Source organism: Lynx rufus, unplaced genomic scaffold, assembly GCF_022079265.1.
Source record: "Lynx rufus isolate CCGP_SWC_20201006 ecotype Redwood Valley unplaced genomic scaffold, mLynRuf1.p SCAF_5, whole genome shotgun sequence".
NCBI lineage: Eukaryota > Metazoa > Chordata > Mammalia > Carnivora > Felidae > Lynx > Lynx rufus.
In genome coordinates, this window is record NW_025814867.1 from 62,903,378 (window position 1) to 62,919,787 (window position 16,410).

Below are 16,410 nucleotides of genomic sequence, written 5' to 3' on the forward strand. Positions count from 1 at the left end.
TATCAAAGTAGCATAAACAGTATGATATCTCTACAACAGTTGTATGAAAATACCTGATTTCTATTGTTGACAAACTCACAGCTACTGCCTGATACAGCTCTGGATTGTTGCATTTATAATAAAAAGAAATACTAAATTCCGCTTAAAGTTTAGAGTAAATAATTTTTATTCGCATCCAAGTTCACGTATCATCTGAATTCTACCCTCAAATCTCTTAGAGGTGTGCAGACTCTGGGTTAAGAAACCCTGACCTAGCTAACCAGATATTGGTGGCAATATTTCAAATAGGACTATAACATGGTATTCAAAGGCCAATGATACTTAATTTAGCATGATTTGATATTTTATTTTCATATTATTCACATGTCTACTTCATTAACACATATATAGCAAATTACATGTGTGAGGTTTTATTTATAATTATATCTTGGGGCATCTGGCAGGCTCAGCTGGTAGTGTACAACTCTTTTTTTCTTTCTGTTGTCTTTTTTTAAAATTTTTTATTTAACTTATTTTTCTAATTTACATCCAAGTTAGCATATAGTGCAACAATGATTTCAGGAGTAGATTCCTTAATGCCCCTTACCCATTTAGCCCATCCCCCCTCCCACAACCCCTCCAGTAACCCTGTTTCTTCTCCATATTTAAGAGTCTCTTATGTTTTTGTCCCCCTCCCTGTTTTTTATTATTTTTGCTTCCCTTCCCTTATGTTCATCTGTTTTGTATCTTAAAGTCCTCGTCTGAGTGAAGTCATATGATACTTGTCTTTCTCTAATTTCGCTTAGCATAATAACCTCTAGTTCCATTCACATAGTTGCGAATGGCAAGATTTCATTCTTTTTGATTGCCTAGTAATACTCCACTGTATGTATATATATATATATATATATATATATATATATATATATATATACCACATCTTCTTTTTCCATTCATCCATCGATGGGCATTTGGGCTCTTTCCATACTTCGGCTATTGTTGATAGTGCTGCTATAAACACTGGGGTGCCTGTGTCCCTTCGAAACAGCATACCTGTATCTCTTGGATAAATACCTAGTACTACAATTGCTGGGTCATAGGGTAGTTCTGTTTTTAATTTTTTGAGGAACTTCCATACTGTTTTCTAGAGTGGCTGCACCAGTTTGCATTCCCACCAACAATGCAAAAGAGATCCTTTTTCTTCGCATCCTCACCAACGTCTGTTATTGCCTGAGTTGTTAATGCTAGCCATTCTGACAGGTGTGAGGTGTTATCTCAGTGTGGTTTTGATTTGTATTTCCCTGATGATGAGTGATATTGAGCATTTTTTCATGTTTTGGTTGGCCATCTGGATGCCTTCTTTGGAGAAATGTCTGTTATTGTCTTTTGCCCATTTCTTCACTGGATTATTTGTTTTTTGGGTATTGGGTTTGATAAGTTCTTTATAGATTTTGGATACTAGCCCTAATCCTAACCCTAACCCTAAATTCTTTATAGATTTTGGATACTAATCTGATATTTTGTTTGCAAATACCTTCTCCCATTCTGTCAGTTGCCTTTTAGTTTTGGTGATTGTTTCCTTCGCTGTGCAGAAGCTTTTTATTTTGATGAGGTCCCAGTAGTTCATTTTTGCTTTTGTTTCCCTTACCTCTGGAGACGTGTTGAGTAAGAAGTTGCTGCAGCCAAGATCAAAGAGGTTGTTGCCTGCTTTCTCCTCAAGGATTTTGAGGGCTTCCTGTCTTACATTTAGGTCTTTCATCCATTTTGAGTTTATTTTTGTGTATGGTGTAAGAAAGTGATCCAGGTTCATTCTTCTGCATGTCGCTGTCCAGTTTTCCCAGCACCACTTGCTGAGGAGACTGTCTTTATTCCACTGGATATTCTTTCCTGCTTTGTCAAAGATTAGCTGGCCATACGTTTGTGGGTCCATCTCTGGGTTCTCTGTTCTGTTCCATTGATCTGTGTGTCTGTTCTTATGCCAGTACCATACTGTCTTGATGATTACAGCTTTGTAATACAGCTTGAAGTCCGGGGTAGTAAACAACTCTTGCTCTTGGGCTGTGGGTTCGAGCTCCACATTGGGTGTAGAGATTACTTTAAAAAAATCTTCTAAAAAAAATAATAGATTATACCTTAACTCCTAAACAAAAGTTCAAGATTTTTTGTAAGAACTTTATAAATGGAGGAAGCAGGGTATGATCTTATCCATACTGAGGTTATCTTTCAATCATTCAATAAACACTTGTGGGCCATTCATTAAGCAATCACTGAACACGAGCTAGTTTAGTGAGGGAAGGACAGTATTTATGCAAACAAGAACTTGCAGCAGACTGTAGTATGATGTCAAGAGTATCAATTACATGCTTATGGGATCACATAGTTGAGTACCCAGCCCAGATAGTGAGGATCAGGAAAAGCTTGAAGGATGAGTTGGCAGTAGGTAAAAAATTGAGGAAGGCTATTTGCAGCCAATGCAATGAGATGCATAAAATAAAAGACAAGGAAGTATGTCTGGCATATTCCTGGAACCAAAAATACTTCGGGTGCAGCTAGAAAAGAGATGAGTCTAGAGAATCGTAGTGTGGTGACTGTTGGTCAGGCAGTCTGTGGGACCAGTCTGCTGCCGTGCTGCCGCCATGATTATACCTATGTGCTACGTCACTTGTGCCAAGATGGCGGGCAACAAGTTAGGAGGCCTAGCTGGGGTTGCTGCGGGTCTCGGAGACTGAGGGGGCGCCCTGGACTCACTGGGCCTGAGTGCTGCACGCTACTGTCTCACGCTGAACTGATGGAGAAGCTGCTCAATTCTGCATCCCTGGAGAAGTAACCGTGCTAGAGCCTCCCGCCTCCTGCTGACCACGGGCAGTCAGGGTTGTGCCTGGAGTTCATTCCACTGAGGTAGAAGAGCTGGGAGCAACACCTGACCACAGTCACGTGGGTATGTGTATGTCCTTCCTCTGGAAGGAACCATCAGTAAAGGTCCTTGAAGAGCCAAGAGAGAGAGAGAAGGAGAGAGAGAGAGAGACAGATGAGTCTGGAGAGGGAAGAGATAAAGGTGTTATGGTTTGCCTAGAATCCTTTCCTTTGGGAAACACCCATTTCCCTCTGTTGTACTCCTCATTCTCTTCTGGAGTTGCCCTAAGAAAGAGCGCATGACCCAACCCAAGCCAACCCCAATCCTCTCCCTTCCTCAGGATCCGAGTTTGAAGGACCATGGGGGCCTGGAGTTACCGATGGCATATTGCCTCCACATGGACAGAACCTGTCTAGAAACAAAACTAACATGAGAAAAGCAGGACTAGGAAAGATAAAGCATGAATGCCATCTTTGAACTCCTAGTCTAGTGCTGCCTAAAGCCAACCTCAGACTCTGGTTACATGAACAAAGAAATTCCTCATTTTTGCTTAAGCTACTTTGAATGAGGTTTCTGTCACTTGGAATTGAAAGGTGACTGACTTACATAGGATGATAAGGACGAACAGAGACACTGACATCCGTGTAGAGGGAATTGACTCAAAGCAGGGAGGTGCCATCATCAAATTTGCATGGTGGATGACCCTGACCACTGGAAATGGGCTGATGAGGGGCATGTCCAGAGGGAAAGAGAACGATGTAGTTATTGGAGTGACCATCATTTTCTCTGAATGTTTCTAACTATTCTCAGATTTGTATGTTCTACCCACAACTCCCCTCTTGTTTCAAAATAACAATTTTTTTTCTTGGGGTGCCTGAGTGGCTCAGTCAGTTGAATGTCTGACTTTGGCTCAGGTCATGATCTCACGGTTCATGAGTTCGAGCCCTGTGTCAGTCTCTGTGCTGACAGTTCAGAGCCTGGAGCCTGCTTCGGATTCTGTGTCTCCCTCTCTCTCTGCCTCTGTCCTGCTCGCATGCGCGCACACTCTCGCTCTCTCTCTCAAAAAAAAAAAAAAAATTTTTAAGTTTTTTCTTATTACAGAAAACTCAGGAAATACTTAAGAGCAAAAATAAGGAAACAGAAAACCCCCAAACCTACCCTCCATGGACGATCACTGTTAAAACTCATATACATCCTTCTAAACCTTTACATATGTGACATGTGTCTGCAGGTTCACAGAGGTGGGAAAAGGTATTAAGCAAATGAGATTGTACCGTATGTACCTTGCACTTCAAATATCAAAAATCAATGATCTGGAAAAAGAACATTTTTTTCCAGAAACAACTCATTGATCAATTTATGATTTTAAATTGTATTCCTGTTCATCAGATCCAGACTTTGAAATGTGAACATATGTTATGTTAACCTTAGATTAAGTGTATGCCAAATGCATGTCACAGACACAGATTTCCACATTGCAGTGTGTTTGATGATCGACGTAAGAGGGAATCAGAAGAGTTCATGATTAACTTTCCCATATCTTCAAATAGACACCTTCACCTCTTACAGTGATGGTATTTTACACTGCAAAGAAAAAGTAAAATCACTAACAAGCAAATTTGTCTAAAACTGAGGGGAAGCAGTGAGTATGTAGAAAGGAGTTTGCATTTTTAGAATCTAATCAGTATCTGTCAGACTTCACGACTGTAAAGAGCTTTGGCGCACAAAGTAAGCAGGATGCATCTCTGTCCCTAGTTCTTAGCTGCATAGAGGCTGCAAGTTTTACAAAGTTGAAACTTTTATTCTTAGTAACTTCTTCTCTCACTGAACTTTAATGTTTATTTATTATTGAGAGAGAGAGAGAATGAGCAGGGGAGGGGTAGATGGGGGGGTGGGGACAGAAGATCAAAGCAGGATCCGCACTGACAACAAATAGCCGAACACAGGGCTCAAACTCACCAGCCGTGAGACCATGACCTAAGCTGTAGTCACATGCTTAACCAACTGAGCCACCCAGGCACCCCTCTCCCTGAACTTTAACACCAGAGTTCTCCACTGCTCAAATTCCTATGCACTTTCTTCTACCTCGCCTTCCATCCTACCCACAGTTTTGTCTCTTTCCACAGGACTGGTTGCAGATTTTATTTCTTTAAAATGTATGTGCAAGGACTCTGAAGATGTCTAGTACTTCCAAAGTGACTTACTAAGTGAGCATGCAGTGTTTGTTTTAAAGGTTCTATCAATGCCAAGCCACAATTATAAACAGATAATTTCCCTATAGCAGGGGAACCAACCCCTGGGAAATAAGCTCAAATTTTCAGCCCCATTGCCACCCCACATTCTTTATTCTGCCCTCTATAGGTTGAGAAGAGTGTGGTGATCAGTAGGGAAAGAAGGAATGCCACGTAGACCCCTTCTTCAGGGAGCCATCACAGTTTTCTGCAGCACTCAGGAGGCAGGGCTTCTGAAGACTCTAGAAATTGGGAGAACTGATCCACCATCCCTTCTTTTCTTCATTTAACCAGCACTTCTTGAACCCCTACTGTGTACCAAACAATGGAAATACAACATGAAGAACCTTCAGCTCCCAGTCTGAAGAAGGGGCAAGCAACCAGCCTCTGCCATGCAAGAACAGATATGGTGCAGGAGATCCATTTCTACCCAATGAGCTACAATTTCTGCCACTGGAAAGTTTCCAGCCTGGAGGGGGATAAGGCAGCTACAAAGTCAAACCCTATGTGCCAAAGAGACAAAAACATAAATGCTGTGGGACTTTGAGAGAGAGAGCAGGAAGGTGAGCTTGGGGAGGCAAAAAGAGAAGACCAATGAGATAGCATTTATCCAGCCAGCAAGAATTTTACAGCTGCCATCACTCATTCCCTGTCTTTTTTTTTTTTTTTTTTTTTTACCATCAACAGATGCTTTCCCAAATGGAGAGTATTGGCCTCCAAGACTTTACAAATCCAAGTGAGAAATCACCCCTACTGTCTGGGTAGGAAAAAAGGAACAAAATACTTTGGGCCTTTTTGTGATAGAGGCTTCCAGCACCAAGACTTAACATTTGGACAATATCAAGTAAGTATTCCATTTCTAAGTATCTTGCACTTATTATGCTAAAGTTAAACCTACCTAAAATAAAATCCACAAGGATGCTCATTTTGTTTACTCTACCCTCACCTGCCATGTTACAAAGAGGAAGCAACCCAAGACATTGTTCTAGGCTGCTGAAAACAATTCCATTTCCTTCCTGTTGGATGCTTTTTTTTTTTTCTTAATACAACATGCAATTATGGGAGTTTTTTCCCCAAATAGATTTGTGCTCTAAAACTTCATACCTCCCAGAGGAACATTAAGAACCCCCTGCAGATGAAGGCAACCAAGAAGTGTGCATTTAGAGAAGGTGGTTTGCTTTAATTGTTGTATGTGATCAACTTCCTGTTGCCTTTTAATGTTCTGCTGCTAGAACAGTCTAACTGGATAATTTGGAAATGTATATACAGGCACAAGAAATATTTTAAAAGAAACCTTTATTATTATTATTTATTTATTTATTTATTTTTTTTTTTTTGAGAAAGAAAGCACACAAGTGAGAGAGGGGCAGAGAAAGGAGAGAGAGAGAATCCCAAGCAGCCTCTGCATTATCAGCACAGGGCTCAATGCAGGGCTAGAACTCACCAAACGCATGAGATCATGGTCTGAGCCGAAATTGACAGTCAGAGGCTTAGCTGACTGAGCCACATAGGCACCCCTAAAACAAACTTTTACAATAAAGTGTAACATACCTAGAGAAAGCCATACACATCGTAAGTGCATGGTTCAGTGAAGCATCACAAAGGGAACATAACCATGTGATATCAGTCAGACCAAGCAGTAGAACACCAGCACCTAGAAGCACCCACAACTCCTAATGCCTACCAAGAACCTGACTCCTCCCCTCCCCAGCACGCTCACTTGTGACACCATCTGGTTAGTTTTGCCTTTTTTTTTAATGGTTTATTTTTAAGAGAGTGCAAACAGGAGGGGGGCAGAGAAGGCGGGGGGGGGGTGGCGGGGGGACAGAGGATCTGAAGCAGGCTCTACACTGACAGCAGCACAAAACATGAGATCATCACTTGAGCTGAAGCTGGACATTCAACCCACTGAGCCACCCAGGCACCCCTAGTTTCGCCTCCTTTTAACTTCGTGTATATGAAATTATCATACGCAGTTTTCTGTGTTGAACTTTTCAACATTGTGAGATCTATATTGTATATAGCAGCAGTACCTTCATTTTCTCTGCACAGATGATTAATCACATCCTAGATGGGAGGAGAACTACAGAGTGTGAGGTTTCTCTCAGACTGGGACTCCAAGTGCAGCTCCATTTCCTCACCTCCCAGTTTAACTTTGGATGAACAGAGCTGCCATTATCCACTGAGAGTGGATTCCTGGCTAGAATAATAAATTCCTGAGAACTTCCCAACCATTGTAACTCAATCCCTGTTAAGAATTTTTCTGTTCGTTCCACTGTGAATTCAACTAGTATTTGCTGAGCATCTGCTATGTACAAATCCTTGTGCTAGATGAGTACAGCAGGACAACAATCCCAGCCATGAAGCTCACACTGAAAAGAAGGAGTAATAAGACAAGTACACAATGACTATCTTTCAAGGGCATAATCTGATTAGAAATGATAAAAGACATACAAGGTGCTTTGGGAATTTTAATGTCAGAGGAAATCACACTCATTCAAGGGATCTGAAGAAGCCTTTAGGATGGTGTCTGAGCCTTTGAGGACTAATAGGATCAGTAGAATGATCTGTGTATTTGGGTTTTTTGTTTGTTTGTTTTTATTTTAGGGAGAGAGAGTGCAAGATTGGAGGAGAAGGGCAGAGAGAGAGAGAGAAAGAGAGAGAATTTTAAGCAGGCTCCATGCTCGGTGTGGAGCCCGACGCTGGTGGGGGTGGGGGGTGGCACTTGATCCTACAACCCTGGGATCATGACCTGAGCTGAAATCAAGAGTTGGACGCTCAACCAACTGAGCCATCCAGGCTATAATAATCTGTGTAAATATTCCAGGCCAAGGCTATATCCTGAATAAAAACAAACCAACAAACCAAGTAAGCAAATAAAAAAAGACAGGGGCGCCGTGGTGGCTGAGCCGGTTAAGCATCTGACTTTGGCTCAGGCTCATGATTTCCAACCCCAAATCAGGCTCTGTGCTTACAGCTCAGAGCCTGGAGCCTGCTTGGGATTTTGTGTCTCCCTCTCTCTCTGCCGCTCCCCTGCTCGTGCTCTGTCTCTGTCTTTCAAAAATAAATAAACATTAAAAAAAATTTTTTTTTTCAACGTTTATTTATTTTGGGGACAGAGAGAGACAGATCATGAACGGGGGAAGGGCAGAGAGAGAGGGAGACACAGAATCGGAAATAGGCTCCAGGCTCTGAGCCATCAGGCCAGAGCCTGACGCGGGGCTCGAACTCACGGACCGCGAGATCGTGACCTGGCTGAAGTCGGACGCTTAACCGACTGCGCCACCCAGGCGCCCCAAAAAAAAAAATTTTTTTTTAAGAATCTTAAAAAAAAAAACAAAGACTATGGGGCATTTATAGAAAATATTAAGTGTCCTGATTGCTTTAATTATAAGGAATATTGGGAAGTGAGTCTAGAAAACAAGATGGGAATCATACTACAGGAAAATAATTTTAATTAAGCAATCTCTACACCCAACATAGGGCTTGAACTTATAACCCCCGAGATCAAGAGTCTCATGCTTGACTAACTAAGCTAGCCAGGCACCCCTGCAGGAAAACTTAAATGTCAAGGTAAAGAAGAAATCTATTCCAGTGGCTTCTTCCACTGGTTTCTACCCTTCAGCCTACAAATGTGCTCAGACCTCTGCCTTTTCCAACAACCAATTTCTTTACACTTTACTTCTCTCTCAAATATCTTTTTTTTTAAAATTTTTTTCAACGTTTATTTATTTTTGGGACAGAGAGACAGAGCATGAACGGGGGAGGGGCAGAGAGAGAGGGAGACACAGAATCGGAAACAGGCTCCAGGCTCTGAGCCATCAGCCCAGAGCCCGACGCGGGGCTCGAACTCACGGACCGCGAGCAGGGCTCGAACTCACGGACCGCGAGATCGTGACCTGGCTGAAGTCGGACGCTTAACCGACTGCGCCACCCAGGCGCCCCTCTCTCAAATATCTTTATCCCTCCTTTCACTCCTTGTCCTTTTTAAGAATTCTTATTCTCCACTTCAGTTTAACCCACTGCAAGCTGGTTTCTGTACCCAACATTCTTCTGAAATCATTGCTGCTGAGATCTCTGTATCTCTCAGAGCTCTTGGTGACAATGAATTAAACCAACTCTGGCTAGAGGACACGGAAATGGGATTTTTGGGGAAGGATGTGAATGGCTCCCAAGATTGAAGGGAAGACTGGAAAAGTATGCTTAGAAAATAGGAAGGAACCGGGAAATATCTGGCAGCCTAGAAACCCAACCACCAGAACAGGCTACTCAGGTCTTCAGTGCCATTGAATCCTGCCACCACACTTCTGCTTGAATGATCTGACTGCTCTCTTTGCGTCACTCTTTCAAGAGTCAAGGTTCTTGGTGGGAGCGTCCTTCTGGCTGAGCTTGGGTCATGGGTCTGGCCCCTCACCCAGGTTGGGAAAATGAATTAAGTACAGACAAACAGAAAGAAACTAGAGAGATGGTATATTTAAGGCCAACACTGAATATAAATGGTTTAAATAAAGCTAAAAGGCAGAGGAGATCAGCTTAGATAAAAATTAATGCTTAGATAACTTAAAAGGAAAAAGATAGAACACAAATGCAAATCAAAAGAAAGCTTCAGTAGATTTATTAATATCAAATAAAGTGGACAATAATAAACAGGGTCATTACATGATGATAAAGGAATTATTCATCACGAAAATATAACAACCCTAAATATGTATGCACCTAAGAACAAAGCTTCAAAATACATGAAGCAAAAATTGTTAGAATTGATAGGACAAATAGACTATCCTACAGATAGAGTTAAAGACTTCAACACTATTGTCTCAGGACAAGTAGACAGAAAAATCAGAAAGCATGTAGAAGAGAATTATACTATTAGCCTCTTTGACTTAATTTCCACTTATAGAACACTCTGCCCAATCAGAATACAAATTCAAGTGCCAATGGAACATTCACCAAGTTAGATCATATTCTAGGCCATAAACATTTTTTTAAAAGAATTGAAATCATACTAACCTTTCTGTCTACAACAGAATTAAAATAGAAATCTAAAATCTAAAATAGAAATCTAAAATAAAATCTAAAATGGAAAAGATTTGGTAAATCCAAATGTTTGGAAATTAAGCAGCATACTTCTAAATAACCCATGAGTCTAAAAGGAGGTCAAGGGGCGCCTGGGTGGCTCAGTCGGTTAAGCGGCCGACTTCGGCTCAGGTCATGATCTCACGGTCCGTGAGTTCGAGCCCCGCATCGGGTTCTGTGCTGACAGCTCAGAGCCTGGAGCCTGTTTCAGATTCTGTGTCTCCCTCTCTCTGACCCTCCCCCGTTCATGCTCTGTCTCTCTCTGTCTCAAAAATAAATAAACATTAAAAAAAAAGATTAAAAAAAATAAATAAATAAATAAAAAGAGGTCAAATGGATGATTAGAAAATATTTTGAAAAAAATTTAAATAAAGACAAAACATATCAGAATTTTGGGCATATAACCAAAGCAGTGCTTAGAGAGAAATTTATAGCACTTAAATGTTTACATTAGAAAAAACAGAAAGGTTTTTCTCTTTCCCATTTTGCAAGATGGCAGGTGAAAAAGCTGAGAAGCCAGACACTAAGGAGAAGAAATCTGAAGACAAGAAGGCTGATGCTAGTGACAAGGTTAAGAAGGGTAATCTCAAGCCTAAAACGCAAAGGAGAAGCCCCACTGTGACTAAAACCCTGTCAGACAGGGGAACTAGCAGATATTCGAATGGCTGTGTATTCCAGAAAGGCTATAGAAGAGGAAGTATTCAGCAACCAAATCCAAGGTTGAAAAGAAAAAGAAGTTTCTTACTACTGTCACAAAACCAGTTGGTGGTGACAAGTGGTATCCAAGTGATTAAACTTTGCAAAATGCCTAGGGATTATCCTATTGAAGATGCACCTCAAAAGCTGTTGAACCATGGTAAAAAAAAACCCAAAAAACAAAAAACAAAAAAAACAAAAATCTTTCAGTCAGCATGTGAGAAAACTCCAAGCTAGCCTCACTCCTGGGGCCATTTTGATCATCTTCACTGGGCGCCAGAGAGGCAAGAGGGTAGTTTTCCTGAAGCAACTGAGCAGGGGCTTGCTGCTTGTTTTTGTTTGTTTTATGTTTATTTATTTTTGAGAGAGAGAGAGTCAAAGCATGAGCAGGGGAGGGGCAGAGAGAGAGGAAAACACAGAATCTGAAGCAGGCTCCAGGCTCTGAGCTGTTAGCACAGAGCCTGACGTGGGGCTTGAACTCATGAACTGTGAGATCATGATGTGAGCCAAAGTAGGACGCTTAACCGACAGAGCCACCCAAGCTGCCCAATGGCTTGCTACTTGTGACTGGCCCTCTGGCCCTCAATCGAGTTCCTCTGTGTAGAACACACCAGAAATATGTCACTGCCACCTCCACCAAAATTGATATCAGCAGTGTGAAAATCCCAAAACATCTCACTGATACTTTCTTCACAAAGAAGAAGCTGCGTAAAGCCATTCATCAGGAAGGTGAGGTCTTTGACAAAGAGAAAGACAAATATGAGATTACAGAGCAGTGCAAGCTTGATTAGAAAGCTGTGGACTTGCAAATTCTGCCAAAAATCAAACCGTTCCTCACTTCAGGGCTACCTCTGCTCTGTGTTTTCTCTCACAAATGGAGTTTATCCTCACGTATTGGTATTCTAAATCACTTACAAGGAATCTAATTAAATAATTGATCCATAAAAAAAGAGAGAAAGAGATAATTATCAAATCAAGGATCTAAGCTTCTACCTTAAAAAACTAGAAAAAAAAAATTAAGCCCAAAGCAAGTAGAAGGGAATTATAAAGCAAAAAAAGGAATATCAATGAAAACAGTAGAGTGAAATCAAGGAAACAAAAGCTGGTTATTTAAGAGTGTTTAAAATGGGTACACTTCTAGCAAAACTCATCAAGAAAAAAAGAAGACAGAAATGACAAATATCAGATGCCTACAGACATTAAAGAGATCGTAAAGGAATATTGTGAACAATTTTATGACAGTAGATTTGATAAATTAGATAAAATAAAATTCCTTGAAAAATACAAATGATCAAAGCCCACTCAAAAGGAAGTAGATAACCTGAATATTCTTATATCCCATTTTAAAAATTAAATTTGTGGGGTGCTTGAGTGGCTCATTGGGTTAAGCCTCAGGCTCTTGATCTCTGCTCAAGTCATGATCTCACAGTTCATGAGATCAGGCCCCATATCAGGTTCTGTGCTGTTAGCTTGGGATTCTCTCACCCTCTCTCTTTCTGTCCTTCCCCTGCTCTCTCTCTCTCTCTCTCTCTGTGTGTCTCAAAATAAATAAATAAACTTTAAAAATAAATAAATAAATGCATACATACATGCACATACTAAATTTGTATTTAAGAACCTTCCCATAAAGATATTTCCAGGTTCAGATGGTTTCACTCATAAATTTAAAAATGTTACACACTTTATGATTCCATTTATATAATATTCTCAAAATGCAAAACTATAGAAATGGATAATGGACTAGTGGTTACCGATAGACAGGGATAGTGGTTGAATATAAAAGGGTAGCACAAGGGAGACCTTTGGTGGTGATAAAACAATCATATCTTGATTGTGGTGGTATTACATGAATTTACATGTATGATAAAATTGCACAGAACTATACACACAATTACAAATGTATATTAAAAATGATGCAACCCAAATAAGCTATATAGCCTAGTTAACAGACGTGTACCTACGTTATTTTTCTTGATTTGCTCCTACACTACAGCTGTACCATTGCGAGAAACTGAGAGAAGAGTACAAGGGACTCTATGTATGCTTTTGCAACTTCCTGTAAGACTATAATTATTTTTAAATAAATTATAAAAAATGAGCCAAGCATTAGTGAGCTGTGGGACAACTTTAAGTAGCTGAATATGTGAGTAATTGGAATCCCTGAAATACGTGAGAAGGCAACTGAAAGAACACCAGAAGAAATAATGACCAAATTTTTTCAAATTTGATGAAAACTTTAAACCTACAGGTCAAAAAAATCCCAACAACCCCCAAGCACAAGACACATGAGGGAAAACAAACAAACTATACCAGGGTACAGCATAATCAAAGTGCTCAAAACCAGGGATAAAGGGAGAATCTTAAGTGCAGAAATGGAAAAAACACATTATATACAGAAAAACAAAATAGAGGTGACAGTGGATTTCTCATCAGAAGCAACACAAGTGAAGGCAACAAAAGCAAAAACAGGGCCACATGGGTGGCTCCGTTGGTTAAGCGTCCTACTTCGGCTCAAGTCATGATCTCACTGCTTGTGAGTTTGAGCCCCACATCAGGCTGTCTGCTGTCAGTGCAGAGCCTGCTTCAAATCCTCTGTCACCCTCTCTCTCTGCCCCTCCTCCCCTTGTGCTTGCTCTCTTTGTCAAAAATAAATAAATGTTAAAAAAAATAAAAATAAAAAATAAGAGGGACTATGTCAAACTAAAAAGCTGCTGCACAGCAAGAGAAATTATCAACAAGATGAAAAGGCAGCGTCTTCAATGGGAGAAAATATTTGCAAATTATATATCTGATAAAGGGTTAATATCCAAAACCTGTAAAAAGCTCATACAACTCAATAGCAAAAAAACAATCTTATTAAAAAATGGGCAGAGGATCTGAACAGACATTTTTCCAGAGAAGACAAATGGATGGCCAGAAGGTACATGAAAATATGCTCAATATCACCTATCATCACATAAATGCAAATCAAAACTGCAATAAGATATCAGTCCTTACCTGTCAGAAGGTCAAAACAACAAGTAATAACAAGTGTTGGCTAGGATGTGCAGAAATGTGAACCTTGTTCACTGTTGGTGGGAATATAAATTGGTACTACCACTATGGAAAACAGTATGGCATTTCCTCAAGAAATTAAAAATACAACTACCATATCATCCAGCAATCCCACTTCTGGGTATTTACCTGAAGGAAATAAACATACTCACTTGAAAAGCTATCTGCACCCCCACTTTCATTGCAGAATTATTTACAATAGCCATGACGTGGAAGCGATCTAAGTGTCCATCAATGGGTGGATGTATAAAGAAGATATGGTATATAGAAATACAATGGAAATTTACTCAGCCATAAAAAAAATAAGGAAACCCTGCTGTTTGTGAAAACATGGGTGAACTTTGAGGGCATTATGATAAATGAAAGAAGTCAGACAGAGAAAGACAAATACTATATGATCTCACATGTAGAATCTAAAAAAAATGAAATAAAAACCTGAACTCAGACACAGAGAATAGATTCGGTGGTTTTCAGGAGACAGATGGTGGAGTGTGGTTGAAATAGGTGAAGGTGGTCAAAAGGTACAAACTTCCAGTTATTAAACAAATAAGCATAGGGATGTAATGTACAGTATGATGACTATAGTTAATAAACGTATATTGTATATATTGTAAAGTTGCTAAGCGAGTAGACCTTAAAAGTTATCACAAGGAAAAGTTACTATGCATGGTGATGGATGTTAGCTAGACATATTGTGGTGATTCTTTCACAATACATACAAATATTGAATCATTATACTCCACACCTCAAACTGTTTTAATGTTATATGTTAATTATAATTACATCCCAATTAAAAAAAAGAAATAGCTTAAGTGAAAAGACAGTGGAGCAACACCATTAAAATACTGAAATAAAACATTGCCAATCTAGAATTCTACCACTCCAGTGAGAATATCTTTCAAAAGCCAAAACAAAATGAAGACTTTTTTCAAACATGCAAGTTGAAAGAATTTACTACCAACAGACCTACATTGCAAGAAATGTTAAAAGGAAGTTATTCACACTGGAGGAAAATGGTGCCCAATGGAAGTACGGATCCACGCAAAGAGTGAAGAGTACCAAAACTAGCAACAGTTCTCAACACACGGTCTGGGGACTGCTGCTTGTCCCTTCCAGGAGGTCTGCAGGTTCTAATTATTTTCATAATAATGCTAATATGTTCCTGCCTTCCCATGCTCATTTTCTCAAAGTGTACCATGGAGTTTTCTGGTGTGATATGGCAAGAGGAGAAATGCACAGGCAGATATGAGAATCTAACTTTCTTCTATTAAGCCAGACATTCAAGAGATTTGTTAAAAATAGTACCGCTCTTCCCACAAATGTTTTTTTGAAAAACATATTTATGGGATTTAAATTAACATGTAATCTCTTTCACTGTTGTTTTAAAATCAATGAATAAATTTTTTTTCAATTTCTGCTTTTAAATTTTTCAATGCAGTGAATAATCTACAGAAACAGAAGCTTTTTTAGCATCCTCAATCATTTTTAAGATTATTTAAGGAATCCCGAGACCAAAAAAAATGTGAGAGCTGCTGTTCCAGATCAGCTTAGCATTTAAAGGCCCTTGACAAAGATGATGAAAAAAAGGGTTTGGTGACACATAGGGCCATGTGGTGAGAAAAAGGATGAAGGAAAGGCTTTAGAAATGAGAGGCAGATAGAACAGAACCCAGAAAACCCAAGCTGGAGGTTGGTACCAAGTAAAGGAAGGGCAAAAGCTTTGAGGAGATTGTCTCTGGGGTGTAAATCATTTACCTGCTCACCGTGGACCAGTTGTGCCTGGCAAATATAATTGCCTGGCAGCTTCAGAAATTAGTTGTTGGAGACACAAATATGATTGCAGATTGTGGCTGCATTTAATAATACTACCATTTGTATTGTATTGGGGAGCACCTTGCTGGCTCAGTCAGTAGAGCACACAACTCTTGATCTCAGGGTTGTAAGTTCAAGCCCCACGTTAGGTATGGAGCCTACTTAAAAATAGATAGATAGATAGATAGATAGATAGATAGATAGATAGATAAAGGGAGTGAGCCACTTGGACTTTGCCTGTAAATTCATTTTGTTCTCATAGCAATAAATGAGGGTTCCAATTTACCACATCCTCCCTCACACTTGTTACTGTCCATCTTTTTTATGACAGCCATCCTGGCCATGGTCAATTTCCATTGTTTACAGCTAAAATAACTGTGGATCAATCAATCAATCAATCAATAAATAAATAAATAAAATAACTGTGGATCATCTCAAAACAAGTCAAGTCATAAGCAGTTCATGGAAAACCCTCGTTATGTAATGCTTCAGCTTCCAAGTTGAGGGACTACTCTGACTTGTATGAGCACAGAGCAGTAAGGAGTCAATACTGTATAACCCTGGGAGGCAAGTATCATTTGTCCATGAGGCTGTGAGGAATTTTCCATATTTTTGAAATGGAGAGTTCCTGAAAATATCTATCCCCAATTTCCAAGTCCTAACATTTGCAAACCTCTCTCTGAATCCTGGACTCCACATATAAATCTGG

General features: G+C 39.9%; 1 pseudogene; it reads left to right on the plus strand.

Moving 5' to 3' along the window:
* Window positions 1-10,595: 10,595 nt before the first annotated feature.
* LOC124526861 (60S ribosomal protein L6-like) lies at window positions 10,596-12,170 on the plus strand (annotated as a pseudogene).
* The last annotated feature ends 4,240 nt before the right edge of the window (window positions 12,171-16,410 follow it).